Here is a 23,495-nt window from a genome sequence, read left to right on the forward strand (position 1 = left end):
AAGGAAGGAAGGAAGGAAGGAAGGAAGGAAGGAAGGAAGGAAGGAAGGAAGGAAGGAAGGAAGGAAGGAAGGAAGGAAGGAAGGAAGGAAGGAAGACGGGAGGGAGGGAGGGAGGGAGGGAGAAGGAGAGAGAAAGAGAGGGAGAGAGAAAAGCTGGAGCTGCAGTCTAAGCATCCCATCCTGTCAGAGGGAAGTTTGCCAAGGAAAGGGACAGCATGGTCAGGAGGAGCCCAACTTTGGGAATGCCGAGCCCAGCAGGTCCTTGGCGGGGCTGTCCGCCTGTCTCCTGCAGCCTGCAGAACACGTATTTGGTCTGTTCTCCGGAGGGGTGTCACCCCTTTGCAAGCAGTGAAGCAACAATATCAGGCAAAACCGGAGAAACCCGCCCCCTCGCAGCACCTGCGGGATTTGGGGGAATGGGGAAGGGATGCTGAGGGATGCCCTCATGCTCTCCCATCCGCTGGCCTTTGGGAACTCATTTGGAGCTCTGTTCTCTGCCCCACAAGCGACACAGTTTGCTTCTCACAAGCATTTTGTATGTTTTGAGCCCAAGGCACGGCTGGACAGGAAACGCTCTCCCATTCGTTTCAGCCGCCTGACAGAAGCRCACACAGGGCGCATTCAAAGCGTGGCCGCGCTCATTTCTCCCTAGAAAAGCCTCGTCTGGAAAAGGCCCCGGCTTTGTTCCGCGTTGTCGCCGGGCTCGGTAGAGGCTGCCGCTCCGTGCCGCCGGCGCCCGCATCCCTGCCTGGACTCGGTGCCTTTCTTCCCCTGGCRCCGGCGCTGCTGCGGCTCCGGCACCGCGCGGATCAGGCGCGCATGGAGGGGCCCACAGGCTCCGCCGCTCTGGAGCACCGGGACCCCTTGTTGCGGATCCGCGTGGGCCACCTGGAGATAAACGTGTCTACAAGTCGCCGCTCGCTCCTGTTGAGGCGCGTTGTTACAGGGCCGTTATCCCGCTGAAAGTCCCTTCCTACCCGGAGCACCAGCTGTCTTTGTGTTCCCCCTCTCTTCCCTGCCAGCTTCCAGGGATTTGGCCAGGGCCCTCGGGAACCCGGGAGCTGGGAGCCTGGGGGCAGCAGGGCACCAAGGCGTGAGGGCTCAGCTGGCACCGCTCCAGCAATGCCGGCCCTGAGAGGGAAGGGCTGCGCTTCGGACGCCGTGCCAGGGGCGCTCTCAGCGGATTTTCCCTCCTCCACAAAAACCAGGAGCCGCTGCTTGGCTCTGCGGTGCCAACTGCTCGAGCCTCCCTTCCCACAAGCGCCCACGGGAGCGCTGGCCCACACCCCCGCACCAGCTTCCCCCGACGCCGCCATGGCCCCCAACCCAAACCACTGCAACGGGACACAGCGCGAGGCCAAGGCCCGGACGGCGCCTCTTTATTCCAGCAGGGAGAGCGCCAGGGCGCCCGGCCGCGCCGCGCCGGCCCTCGGCCGCGCCGCCCCGCACGGCCGCCCGCTCCGAACGTTGCGGCCGCGCGTCGCAGCCAATGGGCGCCCGCCCCCCGCCGCGCCCGCGCTCCCATTGGCCAGCGCCGCCCCGGGCTTAAAGGCCCGCGCGCCGCTGAGGTGGCGGTTATCTATCTATCTATCTATCTATCTATCTATCTATCTATCTATCTATCTATCTATCTATCTATCTATCTATCTATCTATCTATCTATCTGTCTATCTATCTAGCCAGCCAGCCAGCCAGCCAGCCAGCCAGCCAGCCAGCCATGCATCCTTCTATCCGTCCATCTATCCATCCATCCACCCATCCGGTTCCACAGTGTTTTATCTGTGCCAGCCTTTGAACTGGGATTGTGCAGGGACGATAATAAATAGCTATCCAGAAACTCATCAGTTCTTGCAGCTCCCCTTGTCCATGTTCAGGTTAACAGCCTTGTCCTGGTGCTGTTTTCTCACTACAACTGTATATGTATAGTTTTTGCATATAGTTTATGTATATGCATAGCTTTTTCCCGGCCTGCAGGCATTATATAGCTTGCTTCGGTCCTCAGCTGATAAAACATGCAGGGAGCTTCACTGCGAAGCGCAAGAGAAAGGTGGCGGGGAGAGCGGAGTGGTGCTTTGCATGCGAATCCGTGAGGATAAAGATAGGCCTGGAGTCCCAGACGGAAAGGCCACATCTTCCAAGAGCAGCTTGGAGGCCAAAATAAATCAGCGCGGCTGCTGCAGCGGCCAGCGCTTTATGAAAAAGGAAACAGTAACTTTGCCCAGCGCGCTGAATGAGGCTCCAAGCGCGCTCCAGATGGTTATTGTACGACTTGGGTGGTGGCAGGATCCGCGGTGCAGGTTGGGCAGCTCTAGCGGCCCCACTGGAAGGAGTGCCAGGCATTGAGTGCCTGCCTGGAATCGCTTCCTGGCACTATTGATGCGGGCAGGACATGGGCGGGCGTGCAGAAAGCTCCATGTGCTTCCAGAGCCGCGCACGCATTGCCGGCCTTCTAGGAATAAAGGCCTTTGAAGTGGCTCTGGAGGCTGTCGCGGCAATGGGAGCAAAAGGCTCCGGGACCATGGCCTCCGAACAGGGAATGAAAAGGCAGCTCTTCAGAGCCAAACTCACCAGCAGCCGTTTCCTTGCCGTCCTCTTCCCACCTGGGTTTCCCTACAGCGATTTTTGCATCGACAGGTGCTACTTGTTGCAGTTCTCGCTGCTCTGCTTTCGTGGTGACAGTACCGAGGCTTTCTGGTACCAAAGCATTGCAAGTGCGTCTGTGGGTAAACAACAGCAGCAACACCAAGTTGCTGCATAATGCTTCCTAGTCAGGTTCTCAAAGTGCTTTTAAAGTCAGTATAACTTTTTTTTTTTTTTTTCCCCTGTATTTTACAAATGTGAGTGTAGGTGAGAAGCAGCACCTAAGGAAGAGAAGCAAAATGGCCCTCATTCCCTTCCCTTTTTTTTTGGAACACTTTTCTTTCTTTTTCCCTGTACAACTGCTGTTGTAAATTCAAGTTGCCTTGTTGCTGTAGCAGCTTTTCCCTGTGAAGAAAACGTAGTAAGGGGCCCGTCCCACGGTTCATGGAGACATGAACCCCGGAGGCTGGGCTGCAAAGCCCACTTTCCAAAGAACTGCTCTCCCAGCTTCCCCCCAGCATGGTGGGAGCTAACTGGGAGCCCCCCTGGGGCTACTAGGGGCTACATGGGTGGCTAACTAGAAGCCCCACTAGCAAAAACATGAAGTGAGGGCAGATTTCTCTGTAATATGATGGTTCTTTTCCTRCAGAATCAGAGCCAGAAGACGTCAGGTAGCCTTTTCCTGTGGCTATCCTTCACCCTTCCTTACCTGCTCAGGGCTCACAGATGGCCCAGGTGGCCTTAATTCGGTTCCCATGTTGTGCTGCATTCCCTTCAGCTCTGTGCTAGGAGGCCAGGCAGGAAGGGGGATCCCRGTCAAGCTTGGGCACACAACCTCCAGCCTGCACAATGTGGTCCCTTCCACCCTGGGACACACGTGTCCAGGGTATTCAGCCCCTGGCACATTCTTGGGAAGACTCTAGCAAGCCTTGTTGGAATAAAAAGGGAATAAATACAGTCAATTTTTATGCCATTTTGGCCTGCTGCTGTTCGAGCTGCTAGGTATGTGCTTCATGGCAAGCTCCTTTAATTGAAGCTCAACTAAAAACACACTTTTTTTTTTTTAGTGTTTTCAAAATAAACCTCAACATCCCTTTTCCGTGGGCACCTACCAGTTCGCCAGCATCCACACTGCTTTTCTGGTTGAAGTTCAGCCTGAGCAGTTTACCCCGGAAAGTGAACAAGCGACTTGAAACTCAGCCAGCACTTCTAGCAATACGTGATGCTCTGTCTGATCTGGTGTAAGTTTAATGCTAAGACACAGCTCAGAGAAGAGAGTAATGAAGTTATATAGGCATTTGGGTGGAGAGAGAACTGAGATCTATTAAACAGCATTCAACCTTTTGGGGCTGTAGCAGTTTCAAAGCGTCTGTTCCAATAGGAACCACTTCTAAGGCGAAACTGGCATTTTTTTTCCTCCTGTTCCCTTAATTAGGCCATTAATCTCACTCCCTACCATTTTAACTTAGAGTGGCCCTTGGAAACCACTGTGACAAAATCCTTTACTCTTGCTGAATCAGATTCCTCTCTCAAGAGCAGAGTCTGCATACACCATATAGTCATTTGCTTGCCTATAGCAAGGCCATAGCATGCAGCAGGAGTGATTGTTTTACGAGGTAAATAAAGTGACTTTTGTTGAAGCTAGTGTGAGGCAACTGAGCAATGTAAATTAATTAAAATGCCTCACAGGAGCCACTTAACTACTAGCAAAAGACGTGGCTGAAATAGGACAGAAATAAAAAGCATCTGTGCCACATTTAAGAGACACCGATTTGGTGTCAACTATTGAAAATCAGTGGGAAGCTTCACTCTGAATAAATTATTCAGGTCCAGAGCATATGTGTGCTCATGTTTATGGAAATACAGTACTTTGCTTAGTCTAAACTGCAGGAATCGTAGGAGATTCGGCAAGACTATTGCCAAAATACAAGCCACAACTTTTGAATCTGCATCTGCATTAAAAACTAAACTAAACTAAACAAAGAAAACCCCAAAACTCTTCTTCTTTTGACACAGAAAGAAATTTATAGTCCTCTTGGTTACGATGGCTTTGTCCTTTCCACAAGTGGCTAATAAATCACATCATTGATTTCACTCCAATCACTCGACATCCATCTCACCATAGCCACCCTGAACAAACAACAAAATGGGAGGAAACCCATATTTGAAGCCATGAAAGGGTTTAGTCCTGAACTGCAGGCCTAGAAGTTAAGCATAAAGAAGAAAGCATATGAAAAGATGAGGCTTCTATTATATTCTGCTTCTCCAGATTTTTAGATTTATGGGAGGAGATAAGATAATGCTTTTATRTTTAGCTATGTGATTTTTGTCTGCTAGCATTACTCCTCTGTTAGGATCCAATTGCGGAATGATCATAAATTAGTGCAAGCAGATTCTTAACTCTAGGTAACACTTAATGCCTGATATATTTGAGCAACGGCATTGCCCTCTGACCTCTTGTCAACTGGGCTCATTGCAATACTTTCCAAGTGACTTTAATAATAATATTATAAAACTAACTTTCCRTTTTCTTTCAGTGGTTTTACAGTTAAATCCAACACTGCTGCCCTGAATCAGCCTCTTAAGGCCACAAGGCTGCCTGGCAGAATACGTCCCGCATGTACTTATACCTTTGTATCTGTTGAGGAGAAAGATTATTTATTTAGTTATTTATTTTAAGTTCATCTTTCATCTGGCATGGAGAAGGGGAAGGTCTGAGACAAGCCTAAGCACACAGGGAACTTGTTGCCCAGTTTCAGCCTGGACTCCGAGATGATTTTGTCGTCTTCAAGGAAAAATGTCTCAGCACGGAAGAATCATCCACAAGTCACAACAAACGGAACCATAACTTACAGGCTTTGTGCTGAGCCCGGGCTATCTTGAGGATAAAGGGAACGACCTTGTGCTTAGCACAGTAGATTCAGAGAAGGGGGATACATTAGCTGGTTTTGCAGACGTTCAGGATAGGTCACCATCAACCAGTGGCTTCTCACTTTTGATTTATCACACTGCTGTGGACCACCCCAGAGTGCTGAAAGCTGGCTATGGCATTGGCCAAATTATGAAAATAACATGTATCCAGACGATCATAAAAGTCTACCCTCTGTATAAGTTATGGAACGGAGGTGTGAGGAGTCCATGGAGGCTCCGCAGCTCCAGTCACGAATGCAGATACAAAAAACATTTCACTAGAGTGGCAAAACATTTGGTGCACTTTTGTATTCTCATGATTATAACTCCCACTTTGCTCGATGACATCATTTGCCTTTCATCTGCTAATGACTTTACTGCAGTATGAGAATATCTCATTCGAGGCAAGGTGGCCATGCAAGGTATAGGAGAGAGAAGCCTGTGTGCCACCTAAGCACTGCAGCTACATGGCTCTGCTGTGAGGTCATTCACGCAATGCTTGATACTTCATAGGGCCAGAGAGAAAATTAATATTAATTATGGGATTAGGAACCATGTTTGCTTAGCCTGGGGAAGGGAAAGTTAAGGAGAGACCTCACAGTGGTCTCCTGCTACTTAAATGGACTTACAGAGAAGAAGAGCCAGATTCCTTTTAGAGGTGTCCAATGTAGGGACAAGAGGCAAAGGACAAAGTTCTCCAAAGCCCCAAACAATCTGATCTAACTTCACAATTAGTTAGCATTTCTTCTCACCTAAATTGTTATATGATTCTGTGGCTTCAAATAAGAGAATCACAGTCATTTCCCCCAAACTCCCACTGGTTAGCTGCTAACTTCTACTGTGAAATATGACAGCATCTATCATACTTGTGAGCTTTAAAAAAAATAAATTACTATTAAACTTCATGCTTTCTCATTGTCTGCAAGTAAAGTCATCCCTTTCTTCATCCATTCACTGCCTCATCTCTTCSCTTTCAGGTCTTCAGTGCGCCTCAAATCAGCACTTCAGAAACTTCAGATGACAAGTTAAGAGGAGTGTTGCTAATAAAGTCAACGCAATGATAACAAATCATAGTGGAGTGCTGCTGTCTACTAGTGCAACACTTCCCAGTGTAAATGGCTTGTGACACCATCACTCACCTAACAGCACGTACTTGCTGTCCCTGTGCAGTAGCTATGCCAGGTTAGATATCAAAATCCAGCTGATGGAGGAAACAAGTAAGACACTATTTAGCTGTGTTGTTTTTTTCACTATAGCAGTCTATTTCTTGTGTGGTGAAAAAGCCCAAGTGTCTTTTTAAATGCAGGCTTTTGGTAAAGGAAAGGAAAAGGAAGCAGGGCTTGAGAAGAGCACATTTTAAAACTGATGGTATTTGTCCCCGGGGAACTTGAGTGTCTGTTTGAATCGGTTTCCCTGCAGGAATCTTCACAGGCCTTTTTACATTGCTGGCAAAATAAGGCCAGCCTGGGGCTCCTTGGGTATAATTCAATAATTATAAGCTAGGACCTTCTTCTGGGAAGTAAAAAACAAAACAAAAAAAATAAAATTAAAAAAAAAAAAAGTCAATCAGGTCTCTCAGTTGATTATACTTTAAGAAAAAAGTATGTATGGGCTCCTAGATTCAAGTGTAAAGACATGTTCTCGATGCGTGGTCTTTTCCCAGAGAAACTTCACAAATGGCATATGCAAGACCAGTGAAACAGCACTATGGCAATAACACAATTGATCCTGCTGCAGTAATGAAAATGTAAGTAGAAAGACAGCCGGCAGAAGACCTCGGACTTTCACTTGAAACAAAATATTCAGGCTTATTTAGCCTGTTATTTATTTCAAGTTTTTGAGTGGAAAAGTAGCCCCACTTGTCAATCAGCTAAGTTGCAGTGCTAATAGATTCTGGTGTTTAGGGGGTCAGCGCAGAATTTAATTTAACAACTTACAATACGCCCACATGCCCAGAAAATGTGGACAGCTTGATAGGGTTCACTGAGCCAAAGAAGTAAGACCAAAACAGTGCATTAATGTATAGGGGAAGAATAGTTGCAATCAGTTCCCTTGTGAATTGGACAGAGAACTTGGAGATGAAGCAATTATCAGCCATCGGGGATTAATAGTAAAGTGTGAATGCCAAGCTGTATATGTTAGGGGCAGAATATGTTGCCTATAGAAAACAACAAAGAGCGTTTCTTACTATTAAGTGAGATTAAACGTAATGGCCTGATTTAATCACAAAGGCAGAATTAAATTCAGATGGCAACTTCAAAGTGGACACATGCACAGAGACTACTGCATACATTTACATATAGCTGGCATAGCTTGGCTTGCATTACAATGGGATAAAGTTTCTTTGGCCACTTAAACAATTTTCTATTCTTTGCTTTTTGTTAACATTCACTGTATTTATCCCTAAATTGCTTTTAGCTAATAAAATGGAGCTAAGAGTTATATTTATTCATGGAAGCTGTACTTTTTAATTCTTTCACGTAAAAAAAAAAAARRAAAAAAAAAGAAAAAAAATCAGCGAAGGGTCAACAAGAACAGAATGGCTGTAATCAGATAGGAACAAAAAGCTGCCATCCTGACCTACTGGTTTTCATCTGCCCACCAAGGTATCGCACACTGCAGGTCCAAGCAGGACGTCTAATGTTTCATGCACTTTTTATTCTTCCCTCCTTGGAGGAGTCCAGCTCTAGGTCTGCACTGTCTTGCTGTGTCCAGCTTCRTTTTTAAACCCAACTAATGAAAGGTGGCTATGCATTAAGAAACTACCTTGCGACTGGGTTGTTGCACTGCTGTTGCATGAGGTGCAGGTAGGCATTGAACAGAGCAGTAAATGACTGGAGTAAAACGGCTCTTCATAGCTGGATCAAGGTGCCATAAGGCACTCACAGCACCCTCCCTGGAAAGGAAACAAAGAAAAATGACCAGGAGCTGTTAAGTCACTGGTAGTGTCACCTCGCCTATCCAAAATGCTGGTGCTCCAGGTCAGCCCAGCACAGCCCCAACTCACAGGGCAAGAAGCAGCATCATGGCAGGAGCCCAAATGAACCTTACATTGGACAAATTTGCAGGAAGACACCTTGAAACTTCAAAGGTACCAGGTTACTTCTTCGGCTGAGGGCATCCAAGGCTATTCTCACAGCATCCAGCCCAGAGTTCAGCTCCTCCTCACAAAACTTGAATGGAAACCACTGTCCTCACTTGCTCTCTAAGCCTGGAGGCTCCCTTTCCTGGGGGCACCGTGAAAGCAATGGAGAAAGTCCCTTCTATCCCTACATTGTTTCCTGAAGCATTTCAGCTCTGTCCCAGCCTGGCCCCAGGCTCCCATTTGGCAAAGCAGAGGCACTTCTTGCTGACGCATCCCAGCAATATTGGTGACACAGGTGGGCAAGGATCTAAGGATCTAGCAACTGTGGCCAGAACCAGACTGGCCGGGGCAGCTCCCCTCAAGTCTTCTGCAGCAACACCCGACATGTGTCCATGTCTGTCCCCTGGCTGATCCTGACTGGGCCCTGGTCGGCACTCTGGGGCACATCCCAGAGCCTGGGCTCCCCAGATGCTCCCTCATTCCCCCTGCACAGCCCCTGCACAACGTCCCAAGACCATTTTGCCAGACCTGGCAACACAGCTAGCAAAGACCTTCAGAGTTGCACACTTCAAAGACCAGCTATAAAAGGGAGCATAAAATAGACAAGGAAGGAGAAGGCATTTCAGAAACATCTGTATTTTCCAGCCAGCTGTGGGCAGCGAAACACAGCTGAAATAGGGCACACTGCTCATTCAARTCTGCCAGCAGAGAGGCACCCACTTTGCCCCCATTTGCGACCCCACCAAGCACAACCCAGCTCAGCTCTAACCCCAAGATGGGAGCAGAGAGTGATGAGAGAAGTACTTTTATCCATCCCCTGTTAGCAAGAAAGCAGCTTCCTTGCTCAGGGGAGATGACTGAGCTGCACTGGTTCCAGGTCTTTTTAAGGAGCGAGTCCCCTAGCAAGTCCCAGGCCACCATACAGCAAGGCAGTCCCATGCAAAGGGGCCACATCCTGAGAAAATGCCTTGCCTGAGCTGGTCCCCCACACTGAGCAGGGGAAGGAGGATCCATGGCACACTGCACAGCCACTTAGTAGGCTTAGCAGTGGGCAAACTGGGGCAAATCTTTTAAGATCAGGTTCCCGGAGACACCAGGATTCRCTTAGGACATTTTACACTGCCCATTTCCTTCTGATTTTACTTCTAAACTCTCCCTAGGAGCTTCTCAGTATCCCTAGTGCTACTGGTCACTGACCACCTCACCATGTACCAGCACATGTCTATGGCCATTAATGCATAGAGAGCAACAGAGAAATGAGAGCTTTCCTATGCAAAAAGTGRGAGAGCCAGAGAATAGACCAGACACTACCTCAGTTAATGCAAATTTCCCTCACCTCCCTCCTAGTTAAAATATACYCAGGATATAGTGAAGTGAAGGGGAGAGTGCGTTTATAGCTCTGTCTGGCAAATAAAGATTTTTTTCCTTTTCTTTTCCAGATACCAGGACATCAAGGCAGTAACTCCTATGGGGTAGATTGTTAAACACTTCCACGAAGCCTCGGGAGCAGCTTGTTTCTCCCCGGGCACCCAGGGCACATGGGGAGCAGCCCAGCTGCCTGTTCCCCTGCCCCAGGGATGGGTTTACGCCACAGGGTSCAAGTCTCCACTTCAAAGGAGGGCAGATCCGCTGCCGCGCATGGAGAAACRGCTTTCTCCCCTTGCTCCCTTAACCTTGGCAGGCTGATGGCTCCAAGGACGCAGCCCAAATCCCCTCACATGGAAAAGAGGAAGGCCAATTTCCCCGAACAAAAGCCTGAAGTGCTGGCACGACAGGTCACGAAGCGCCATCACCGCCCGCTTTGGGCGGGAGCCCTGAAGAGGGATCCCGCTAAGTAGCAGGGCCTGTGAGGACGGGGTCTTAACCTCCGCCTGCGCCTCCGGACGCCGGCAGTGTCGCATAAAGCATCTCGAGTGCCGACGGGGGGACGCCGGGAGCAGGGGGTGCCGCTGAGGGCCTCGGGTGCGTTTCTCAGGCAACTGCGGGGGGAATGTCACAGCTATAGCAACTGGCTCCGCAGCGCTGCCGGGGCGTCCCCTGYGCAGCCCCTGCGGCCCCCAGCGGGAGCTCAGGGCCTTCCCGCTTCCCCTGGGCAGCTCTAAATTTCCCCCTGGCGTGGGCTGTGGGTTGTGGTTTTGCCGCACGCGCAGCCGGGTCTCCTGCCCATGCATCATCTTCCCCCAGATGATCCYGAAGCTGCGGAGGCTTCACGTCTGCTTTTAGCTGTCCAGAAATTAACTGTCTGCTCCAAACRCATCATCCTGGCTCTTTCTATGTTCCCAGGAGCGTCAGAGACACCCCGTTTTCCATACAGTTTTCCCAAGGCAATGTGAGGCACTCAAGGCAGGTCCAGGGGACCTGCAGAGAAGCAAGTGAGTTAAATCCTACCCTGTGTTTTCTCCCCTCCCCAGCTCCTGGCATTGCTTCACTTCAGCTTCCTTTTATTTGATCCAAGTGGCAGGTGCATCCATACCCAAACCGGGATCTGAAAAGTAAAAAGCATCCCAGCATCGTAGGCATTGAGCGCCCAACTTGATTTAGAGGCCCCCTTGTTTCATTGGTGCAATTCGTTGCTGGGGCACTTCTGTGCGCCGGGAAAGCAGGCCCATAAAACYTCCCCATCCCAAACGGGTGCCTCCCCTCCTCTGGAATAAACGGCAAACAAGGAGCAGCCCACCGGACTCCGCGYGGACAGGGCTACCCATCGCTTCAGACCAACCCCTCTGCAAGTGGGGACAGAAGCTCAGGGCAGGCTGTGTGCTGGCCCAGGCTACCCAAACGGGTGCCTTTATGCCTGGTGCAAATTTCCTTCCCCTGTGCTTCTCCATCCGTAATACGGACGTGATGCTGCTGAGGCACGTCAGGGAGCTCGCGCAGGCATTGACACTGGCATAGCTTCCAGGATGTAGAAGGCAGGTGATAATAAATAAATAAAATAGTCTTGATACTCACAGTTTTGAACAGCAGCATTTCTAAGAGTAGAGCTATTTTCCTAGAGCCAGCTAGCCTTAAAGCCACGGCCCCACGAGGCAGAAGGAGCCTGTCTAGCAGCTCCCCACTGCTGAGAAGGAGCCTCAAAGCATAAAACTTTTCTATTGCACAAGCAAATAAAATTCACATTTCTTTCACGGCAAAAAAAGACAGTGTGCTGAGCCAGAGCACAGCTCCTGTCCTCCATCCATTTTCTGCCACATAACAAAATGAGTTCACAAGCAATAGAAAACATGATGTTCAATTAGCAAGACCGGCATTCAGCAGTATGGATTTACCATGTTTCACTGTCTGTAATAAGACACTGGCACTGTCTGCCAAAAATAAGTTATATGGGTTTCCTTCCTTTTTTAACCAAGAATAAATAACTCTGCCAGCTCATTAAATATTTCCACCGGTTCAATGAGCTCTGGATCAGGTTCATAATCATGCAGACAGTAAGAGCGCTGAAACTGGGGATATTTAATTTTCCCCAGAGGTTCTGATATATGATGGATGAGTTTTATTTATCGCTGTCAGACATGCAAGTATGCCTTTAAATTATCCCGAGGACATGAATATGCAGTAGAGAGAAGGGCACTGAAATATGGAATGTATAGATGTGATCAAAGAAAAACAACAGCACTTAGAAGTTTAAAAGGGATATTTTAGCCTTCATTAAGAAATCACTTTCAAATTATTTGAAAAACACCATGAATACTCATGAGACCAAAAAGATTTAGAGCACAATGTTCAAAGAAAACTGTACAAGTTATTTGTGTAAATGATTTCTTCTAATTCTTTGTCTCTCATAAGTTTGGAAACTCGGGATTACGAGTGCAATTGCATTTGGGTGAAATGATTATTTTTAAAATAATCATACACTGGAACCCATTTATATGTTATATTGCACCCTAAGGGACAGTGATACTCAACCCAGTGAAAAAGAAGAAATACATAGGTGGCAGATCATCTATTGCTGATATCCAGAGGCTCGGTTGTAAGACCCAGAGCAGGGAGAGAAGAAGAAGGGAARAAATGTAGCCCTTTGGAAAGAGAGGGGAGAAAAAAGCAAGCAGGACATAAGGCTTTTAGACTTATGGTAGAGTTTCAACCTTGCTCTTAGCAATGTTTCCTCTTTGTTCACACCCTGTATCTCCATGTAGGTGAAACTGTTCTGGCCAAAACTCACATCTTTCCAGGAGCAACTTCTTTTTTTTTCTATTAAACCCTAACCCTCCTACTCCTAGGGCTAAACATCTTTCCAAAATTTGCTGGCCACGAGCTTTCTCCCTGTGCCCACACTGCAGATTGCCAGATTTGCGGACACCAAACCCCACCATGCTCAGAAACCTTGTCCAGACCTCAGATGCGGCTCTGGAGGACATAACACGTCCCACCCCCAGGAGATGACAGGACACCTGAGATCCCACCCTGCCTCTCTCCAAACCAAGAGAGAGGGGAGCAGGGACCACCAGCAGCTCCAACATTTGCTTTTCTACTAAGGTTCAGCTGCTGCTTCTCCTGGCACCTCGCGAAACCCTGCTGGCCTCTGCTAACCCAGTTATCCCGAGAAATCCCGTCTAACATTTTCAATGGAAACCAGGCATCAAGGACGGAGGTTCTCCCTGGCAAGGACAGGGAAGGAGAGCCTCGAGGGCTCAGGTAGCCCGTGTCCCCGTGCGGCTCCCCGAATGCTTTACCTCCGCCTGCATGGGCAGCCTGGTGCTCACAACCTCCTGTCACTAACGGCCCGGCGTTGCCCTCCCATCTGCTCACGGTGACAGGAGGCCGCCGCATTTTTCTTTGGGAAGAAAAGGCAAATATAGTGTCAGATAAAAACAAAAAGCAACAACGGCAATGGGGGGGGGGAGGAGTACAAAACCAGGGCGCAGACACTATTTTTTTTTAATGACTGCATCATTAAGCAGCGGTGAATCTCCATTTCATGCATGTTCATTAATCCACAGCAGCGCTCCCTTTCCCATATGGCTTCGTTTCTGTAAATACAGTCCGGGGGAGGGGAGAGGACGGGACGGAGGGGACGCAGGGGGGTGGGATTCTGATGATTTCATATCGTAATAGGTTATTCCTGGTGCCTTGCCAAACGCGTCAAACCGAACCATCTGGGTTTTGGAAGGTTCTGCACTTCCCAGGGCTTGGCTCCATATGCCCGGCGCCGCGGGCGTCCCTGCCCTCTCCCGGCCCACTGTGAATCACACTGATTGTTATTCAGGTGGGATGGCCCGGTCATGAACTGCACTAATCAAAAAACAAACTGCACCAAAACACTGCGGCTCACACACTGGCTTGGGCCTCCCCCTGACCTCTGCTAACCAGCCGCTTCCAATGGATGTAATGCAGGTTGTTCTTCTGGATTTTTGCACCTTCCACAGTTACCAGACATCTGTGTAAGTCCCCACCCCCTTGTGTTGGGCATCAGGGTCAGTAATGTTCAACAATTCGACGTGGGAAGTCTTACTGAGGAAGTACCAGGCCATAAATTTCGCCCAACAAGAGCCACCTATCAAGCCGAGCCTTGTTAAGAGGCTTCCCAGATATTAATCACAATAAAGGCCGTGGTTCCTGTACTGTTGTGGCCGAAGAATGAAAYGGTCAGAGGCGGCACAGGAAGATTTTTCACTCCACTCCCTTTACCATCATCGGGCCTGCCGCCGCGGCGCGCTCGCAGGCCTGACAGCGAGCRGCCGCCACCAGCGGCGGCTTTGAGGCTGCCACCAAGAGGAAGCTCCGCTTGCAAACGCCACCGCGTTAAACAAAACCCCTGCATCTTCCCAAACTCCTCTTGGCAACTCCTGGCCATGCCACCAGGTGAAAAGAGGGCTTAATTCCTGCCTGCTCCTCAAGCCGGTTTTATGTGACAGATTGCAAACAGCTGCTGCACCCTACACGTTACGGGAGGTGAGTGACGGTGCACGGGCATCCTCCCAAGCAGCAGAGGGGCTGCAGCAGGTGCCTTCAAACTGCGCCAGTGCCTTGGATGCCTGCAGCGGTGCCCTGTTTCCACTCCTGACCGGCTTGGGGACATGCTTTGTTTTGTTTTAACTGTTATTGTAGATGAAGCCTTCGCTGCCTGCCATGGGCACTGTGTTGCCAGAGGGAAGAGCTGGTGTGTTGATGTCCACAGCAGTGAGTGCACGGMGCAGAGCTGGAGCAGCCCCCAGGCTTTGGGGAGCTGCAGCCTAAAATTAATTTATTCACTTTTAATGGAGATACAGACAGAAGGGGAGAACATAACTCAGGAAGACGGTTCTTCTTCATGGCTCCCTCCTTGGCTAACAGTAGCTTGCTGCCCGTGGCGCAAGCCAAGGTCCTCCACAGTTGTTTGAATAGATCCCCACGTCCGCATGGGACAGGTCTGGTGTCCCAGCCAGAGCAAGGGACTGGGATTTGTGTTTTTACAGCCACTGAAAACCTCCTGGACCTGCTGAGCAGGAGCGCAAAGGGGCCGCATGTTGTGGCCAACGCCAGGCACGGAGCAGTGTCGCGCAGAGCCCAAGGGTGCCCAACGCCCGAGCACCCAGCAGGGCTGTAAAACGGAGGTCTGCCTCGCTGAGCCCGTTGAGGAATGCGGGTTAATGCTGCGTACCCTTTTTACCCCCACGGTTCTGTTTTTGTGAGGTTGGCAGAAACTGACACTTTTTCTTTTGCTTAATTAAGTCGTTCAGAGGAAGGCTGGTCAAACAGTTGCGTCTACGTGGGGAGTCTCGAGGCGAACAGAAAGCTGTGGGCGTTGCCAACATAAAAAGGGGGATTCTGTTATTGTTTGGGTGTAGACGGGTCATTTTTTCAAAGTTACTGCTGCCTGAGTGACCACAACCCTGCAAGCAGCAGCAATGAAAGGACATGAAAGCTGCTAAATGCAGCTACCTTGAGCTCCAAAGTGTAAGAAGAAAAAATAGCCATAAAAGAAGGCGCATTTACTTTCTTCTTCAAGAGAAAGCACGGACGAATTTCAATATGACACGGCAGCACACTGAGAATGACAGCAGGCCCCTCTGAGCTTTCCGGCTTTCACAGACAGATGAAAAATCTGGTGCTGGGGAGCTCTGCTGGGCACCCTACAAACTGAGCGCCTGAGTTTGTAGAGAACAGCCCATGTCTTACGTGCTGTCATCCCCAGCCAGAGAAGAAGCCCTAAAAGTAGTTACCAGCTGCTTGAAGTCCAGATTTATGCAACATTCAGATGGCTTTCAGCAAAAGCCTGGCTGCATTTCTAAGGCCACCAGTATCGTAACTTTGAAGGGAGTTTCCCATCTCTTGCTAGGGCTCTGATCCTCAAAACTCAACAGAATTCCTGGCTTCAGCAGCACTATACTACCTAATGTTCCAGAAGAGCCTGCATGAAACTGTTACTTCAATTTTATTGCATGAATTTCTGGGAAAAGCCATGGCTTGGCTTTTCCCTGAACAAATGGCTGAGCAAAGCACAGATCTCACCACCCTGCACAGCTCTCTATGGGTAGCTCAGCTGCTCTGGTTTAACCAAGGCCGTTGCACAACCTCAATCTCACAGCTCACAATGTGTCATTTAACTACACCTTTATGTGTCGTCAGCACCTTGTATCATGACTTGGTATTTTTGCAGTCACATATAATGAAGTTAGATATATATGAAATACTCAGCACACTACCATTAGCATCAAGCAAGCGTTTTTTAATTGAGAATGTGTATGAGAGAAAGCAATCTGCCAATCCACACTGAAAGCTGTCCCTGCAGCAGCTAGAGCTGTTTCAAGCTGTGGCCCCATCTCAGCAATGCGCTCTCTGGGAACTGGAAAGGCCGTGTCTTTATGCGGGCCTCAAGTCCAACTGGGAAAAATGACCCATTCACCCTTAGCTCGAATGTTTAGCACTCTAAAACTAAAGCTGCTGCACAGAACTTGGCAAGACTCATATCCCTCCTCTTTGACTGGAAGTTGGCATGGGAAGCACATCTTTGATCCAATCGGCATGTTCTCAAAACCCAGCGATTTTTAAATCCGGGGATTCAGGATCCTGGATTCAGGCCTATGTCCCATCTGCCCAAGGCAGCCGAAGGCTGGGACTCAAATTGTGACCACAGTGCGTCCAGCCTTTGGCAGGAACACAATGATGCTGATGGTCCCGATCTTTCCAGAATTTACACTTCTTCTCCATTCAAAGTGCTCTCCAAAATGCCTCGCTCCCTGTCCTGCCGGATGCACATAAAGGTCATCCAGGACCCCAAAGCCTTCCACTCCGTGGAGACTCCTAGGAAACCCGTAGCTGCACCTGACGGTTGTGGGAGCCAGCACTTCCTTTGGGTACCTGATTCACGGCCAGAAGCTTTGCTCTATTCAAGGTGCCTCTCCTTCTTCCATAACYGGTTCGAATCGGATGCCGCTTTTATGCCGCACATGCACAACCCCTACCAGCCCTGCGCTCCAGCTGCTAGCGAGAAAGAGCCTTTTTGTTCTGCTGAGACTCCACCAATATGATGTCTTTACTCCCAGGAAAACAGAAGGCCTTCCTTGACACGGGCAACCCCAAAAGGGTTCAGCTACTGAAGCGAAGGTCCTAAAGACAGAAAGAAGGATTCACAAGGGCTGGACAGAAGCCATCGCACCATTCCTGGCACTCGCCGTTCCACATGGGGCTTCGCAGCCCRTCAGGACAAAGAGTGCAGTTTTTTAGCAGCCTTACGTTCTGCTGACAAAYGCATAATAAACTGACAGAGGGAGATGAAGCCGCGTTTCAGAGCCCTCCTTGCAGCGGAGGTAGAGCGTAGCGGGAGCGGGGATGGACACTTTCTGCAGGTGTTCGTCCAGTGCCCCCCCATTTGCATACATTTGCATCCTGTCAAACAGTTGCCTGACAGACTCTCTGAGAAGGTCTGGACAGAGCCCAAACCTGTCAGGGACTTTCTCCTTGCCAGTCAAGGTTGGCTTTGGTTGCAATTAGAGAGAGCAAAGAGGCACTTCTGACATTGCAACGTTGGAAGCGGTGGGTAGGGTGAGTTTAAACAGAAAATATGTATTTTCTTTAGGAAAAAAATGCTCGATTATTCTGCTAGGCCCTGGCACGAGTTGGGGGGAGAAACCTAGGGGGAAAAGAAATAGGGTTCTTGGTAGGAAAACCATGGCTGTCCCTGCACAGCCCTGCYGTCTTAAGGGCCGCGGTTCCAAACGCTCTCCTGGGCCAGGAGGAGAGGACAAGCGGGACCGGAGCGCTTAGCAACCTCCAATAGCGGGAACGCCTGGAAATACCTCATAGATATTTACCAAGGGCAAAGCGTGGACAATGAGGATATGTTTTGGAAGCCCACACCCCCTTTTCCTTGTTGTTTTACATATTCTTTCCTCAGCTGTGAAAATTTCATACTTCATCTTTAAACAGTGATGGACACTAGAGTTTCATGAGCAACAAGACAATAGATTCTGTTTATTCACCAACAATAAAGAGCCTGTTTAACTCTGGACTGCAAGTGGCTGAGCCATCTGGCCCATATCTTCACAGTAAAACATTGTCCGTGGCACAAAAAATGATTACATCCCCAGGACAAACTAATGTGACCTCTAAATAAAGCCTTCCTCTGAAGCTATGATATCATACTGCATAGGAGACACCGGCACAATTGAATCTGGTCACCCAGAGCACAAGTGAGATAGGACTATTTAAACCCAATTTTACAGGAGACTTTTTGTCCTCCGTGGCAAACCATCCAGATCCGACGACAGCATTGAAACATCTTTTTTTATTCACTCTTAAGGCAACAGTGCGGTTCTGTTTTGTATTGGCAGCCCTCTTTAGCTTGCGCTAGGCCCAGGAAGTGCACGTCCATTTTCAGAGGCAGCACCTGCAAGCTTTTCTTCCAACAACGTTTTACTGATGCATCACCACCTGCACCAGCCCCTTTTTTATTTTATTTTTTTTTTCCCGATAGCGGGGAAACAAGCGGCTCTTTCTCCTCAGTGCCAGTTGGAAAGTCCGGGTCTGCCACTGCCTCACAAATAGTTGCTGAGCTTTAACAAGGCGCTCTCAGCACTGCTCTACCTGAATGGCTGCTTCATGGGGCAAAACAACAACCCAAGAAAAAGGCCCATCTCAATGGACAAAATGTCACTCTCTCAAAGGAGGCAATTTATCTTTGCTGGTACAGTGCTTGTACTACTGTATCTTTTAAAGCAACGTTGCTAAAAAGGCACGATGGATCTAATTAAAGAGGCTAATCCTTTTAAAGGCACAATGCTACCGATGTGTGAATATTTACAGACTTTGTGGGAATGCTTCGCGGTAACCTGCATGATTAACACCAGCCTAACTCCCATTTTATTAAGCTGAATGTCTACTTGGCTGGGAGTCCCTTTGACGGGCAGGCGGTTTAAAGGATATCATTGTAGTGTTGCGTGCTAGCGCGCATGCATGTGCCTCCAGTGGCACACAAGTGCTCACTATTATTCCTGCTGCTAGGGCATTACCCGGCGCTAGGGCAGCAGCAGAGCCACAGGTTTGCAAGAGCTGAAAGCCAAGTATTATAGGAGAGGATAGAAACGGGCAGGGGCCCTTGCCAGTGGATTACTTCRCTACAATAGCCGCGATAAATTTGGTAGCTCCGCTAAGGAAGTGCCTTGTGCTAGGCATGAAATGGCTTGTCTTGCAAAATGGGGAGCAGCCTGTACCTGCCCGTGCCTGTAGCATCAGGATTAAAATGTACATTTCACTGTCCACGCATGGGTTGGTTGGATTTTAATTTGCGGTTAAATCATAGCAAGAAAACTATCATTACACGGAACCAAAAAAAAAAAAAAAATCAGTAGCAGACGATCTTGCCCAGTTTTGCCTTGGCTTTTTGAAACTGAACTCAGGACCAGTTCAAAAGTCTGTTTTCAACTCAGCAAAAATTGTTTTTAGATGTTTTTTTCCTCACAAATAAAGATACGTTATTATTAACATGCCTAGCTTGAATACCTGAGTATTTGAGTTCTGTCTTTTCATTCAAAAACACAGCTTGCAGGCCCAGATCCAGGTTAGATAAAAAAAAATCTGCCACCAACATGGAGGTTTCAATAGCATAGACTATTAATCCACTGTGGAATTGTAAACATCCTCCCCAAAGGATTAAACTTCTCATACACAAATCATTAAATGTTGCCTCATTTTTGGCATGGAACTTCTGCTACCCGCATAGGTTTCTAGACCCAGAACTCTTACCAACAGTACACCTGGTACGAAAAATAAAAAAAGCAAAATTTTTGAGACTTCAAAGATTATCCTGAAAAATAATGCAGCTGCTTCAGTTTTGGGGCACAATTCCAGTGCCATGGATTTGAGAACCTGGAGCTCTTATCGCCACTTTCTTGGTGTCGGGGCTGTTCATCTACAGAGGCAAGTGCACAGTTCTCACTGAAAAGAAAAAATCAAACAAAAGCCAAACAAAATAGCTTCATATATGCTTGTACAAATATATTTATACATGTACACACACAAACCAACATTATCAAGCTGAAAGAAATTCAGCTTGATAAAATTCAGGGCCAAGTGTTATCTTCTCACCAGAAAACAAACAAATAGGAAAACATTTGAATTTAAAAGATCATTTGTGGAAGGCATATTTATAGGATATAGCAACTTTTTTTTTTTTTTTTTTTTAAACAGAAGAGGTGGATCTTTTTTCCAGGAAAAAAAAAAAGATATATTTCCTTTTGCTGGGTCTTTACTTTCTTCTTTCTTTTCCTGTATTTAAGCAGAGATTTAAATACCTTGTTCTGCCATCTCAAAGATTATCTAGTAGCAAAACTCCCTGGAGAAAGTAACACAGCTCCCCAATGAGAACAGTTTCTTGTTTCTTTCAAACTTCATTCATTTCATCTCTTCCCTTTCTCTCTTTCCCTTTCTCTGCTTAATCCCTTTGTACTGTAACACCAGATTGATTTGAGGCCTGATGCTCCTTTCATTAATCAAAATCATCAGAAACTGTCATTGTGGAGTAAAGGTGAGATGACTGAAGGGGAGAATCAGACAAGGACTTTGAAATGAACTTTAATTACATTTTTAGACAATGGAATAGAATAAGGGGGGAAGAAATCCCCTCTCTCAAAAAAAGTGAAGCGAGTGCTCCTGCTCAGTCTTTACTGTCATGAATTTCTGGGCACCGAGGCCAGCTCTTGCCCCGGTGCAGAGTGGGGCCCAAGCAGGCAGCAGCTCTGCAGCTCAAGGAGAGAAGTTATGGGCTACACGAGCATGCACAGAGAGGGAAAGGCACGCTAAAATTTGCCTTTCCCAAAAGGGAGTGAGCAGGTAGGAAAGAGCTACCCCAAAAGAAACCTCAGCCATTCAGTATTTTGATTAAAACCAGTGGAGGATTCATTACACCTCACCAGGGGTCTATAAGGTAGGCTGCCCAAATCTACCTTAGGTTCCCTGATGGTTAATGGTTCATTAAAAAAATAGAAAAAAAAAAATAAAAAGAAACCACATTCATAAGATACATCTCATCTGATGAGTAGTTTTCCAGAAAGGTTCTTCATGAAGATGTCATCACCTCTCCAAAGGTGTCATTTCTCTTCATGGTCACAAAGAAGGCAAAGGATAGGAGGGAGTTCATGAAGTTTCTGGAAACATCTTCAAGCAAAAGCCCTTCTAGGGATTAAACAAACTGGAGGCTGGTCAAGGTGTTGTGCCTCCTCAGACAACTGTTCCCAGCCCATGAAGGGAAGAGAGCAGAGTTTCATTTACTAGAAAATCTCTGGTCAGTTGGCCAGATTATTTATAACCTGCTTTTTTTTTTCTTTAAAAATGTTGTTATCATTCCCTAAAATTCTGAGAAAATGCTTCTGGTCAAAATAATTTAAAGCAAAATTATGCATAATAAAAATACAAACAAAAATATATCTAATTTGATCCCATTTTTCTGTAAGTAGCTGTCCAGATGGGGACCAAAGTTGGCCATGTAGCATACTGCTGCTAATATAGAAGTGCTTTAGCAAGGTCTCCAAAGACTGTGTCTATGGAGAAAAACCAAAAGATATGGAGAAAAAAACGTGCTGTGAGGGTACTTTGTAGGTTACTGCTTGAGGATTCTGAGGTCTGTTTATGCTCCTTTGCAAAGTTTCTTTTGGTTAAAACTAGTATCATCACAACATTGTGATGAGTTAACATGGCCAACAAGCTCCTGTTGCCAAAGACCATACTAGATATGTGTATATATGTGTATTGAAACCTGGAAGCTAAGTTCTTTTTTGTATCTGTGGATTGGAATAAGTGGTAAAGGAGAGGGACTGGAACCAAAATTATCAATCTACTTGAAGTCAAGATAGGAGAGAGCTTTCAGTTTCTTGTTAGCCACTCTTAACCTCCTCAGTGACACGAGCTGCCACCACTGATCATACCTGCCTTTTGGAGAAGCTGAGATCTGGATCTCGACTGTGGACAACTTGTGGAATTCAATTATAATAAAGAAGACTCAATAAAAATTTAATGGAGATCTAGCTTGGTGATGTGTGCTCAAAGCTCACAAAAAAACATTCTTGCTTTGATAGTAATGGCTAGATTTTCCATTAGATGGCTTAGGACTTCCAGGCTCCAAGAGAAGGATCTCTCCTGGTTCGTACCTGTCAGACGCCTGATGGGCTGGCTGGTAGAAGGAGTCTTTAAATATCTGGTAGACAAGAGGATTCATTGAGCCTGTGGCAGAGCTTGTGCACATACCATAAGTTTCCAGGAGTCTGGTTTTGTTACCGTGTTTATAAGCGGTCAACACTGAAAGCTAGATTGCTGCAGGAAGGTGGAAACAGAGGAGCGTTCTTCTCACATCAGAGAGCAGATAGTCCTGATGAGGTGCCAGAGCTCACCCCAGCTCTGGGGTTGAATGGCCAGGGGAAAACATTTCAATGCCAGATGAAAGAGGGGGAAAAGAAAACAGCAGGAGCACCAGCTCTTCCCACCCAGAGGCAGACAAGCTGCCAGACCCACGCAGACGGCTTCACGGGCTCTCTTCCTCTCCAGGGGCTATACACTACAAAAGCACAGGTAATTTAATCCTGCCCTAGCATTTATCACCATTTACGTGCAGCCTAAAATGGTCTGTCACAGAATCAGGGAAAGCACCATGTTTACAGCGCTACTAAAGAGCAGTGAGAAGCATCTGGAAAGAAAAGAACTGGAAGGACATTGGCTGCAGCTTCCCACCTGCAGGTCTTTCCCAATTGCCTTCACTACCTCTTCCCACACCTCTAGTTCACTCCAAATCTTTTTATTCTGGAGTTGCATCATATAAATTTGAATCAACGCAGTTAAATCATTCAACTTCTGCAAATGGATTCTCATCTTTTGYGTTTGCACCACTACACTCATTGATATCCCAGAGAACATGTAAGATGTTCATCATTTCTGGTGCACTAACAATAAAACCACAAAACTGCTGACCTGGGGGAAATAGCAGCAAGCATTTTATGACTATTTCAGAGTCTATTTGCTAGGCTGTGCTCAGTTTTTTATAGAACATCATCCTTTCAATTTCCTGAAGGAAGAAAAGAGGTGAATTTCTGGCCTTACTGAAGAGTTGAGATGTGAGAGATCCCAATGGACCAGGAGAAAGTTACTCTCCTGGTCAAACTTTAGAGCATTGAGGCCAGTGTCATCACACTGCTCATCAGAGCAAGGAGTCTAATTCTCAATAACACTCTTATACCAAGATCCAGTGTTGACTCCTCTGAGCTCTTTGTGAGACATTGCTTCCAGGAACACAGCTTTTTCACTGCCAATCTCTTTATTTCTGWGGCAGTCAAGCCCTCCTTGTCCATAACCCTCTTGCAGTTTCAAAATATAATAGACAAATAAGTAAAGCATCTGTTTCTTTAGCTGAAAGAGCAAGTATTTTATTTACAGAGTTTTTTATTTCTTTTAACGGGTCACAGTAGCTATATATAACACCTTCCCAACTAATTTCCCTCAAAAATTTCTGGTGGCT

Source organism: Nothoprocta perdicaria, unplaced genomic scaffold (assembly GCF_003342845.1).
Source record: "Nothoprocta perdicaria isolate Ctin4 unplaced genomic scaffold, notPer1 scaffold_456, whole genome shotgun sequence".
Classification (NCBI taxonomy): Eukaryota; Metazoa; Chordata; class Aves; order Tinamiformes; family Tinamidae; genus Nothoprocta; species Nothoprocta perdicaria.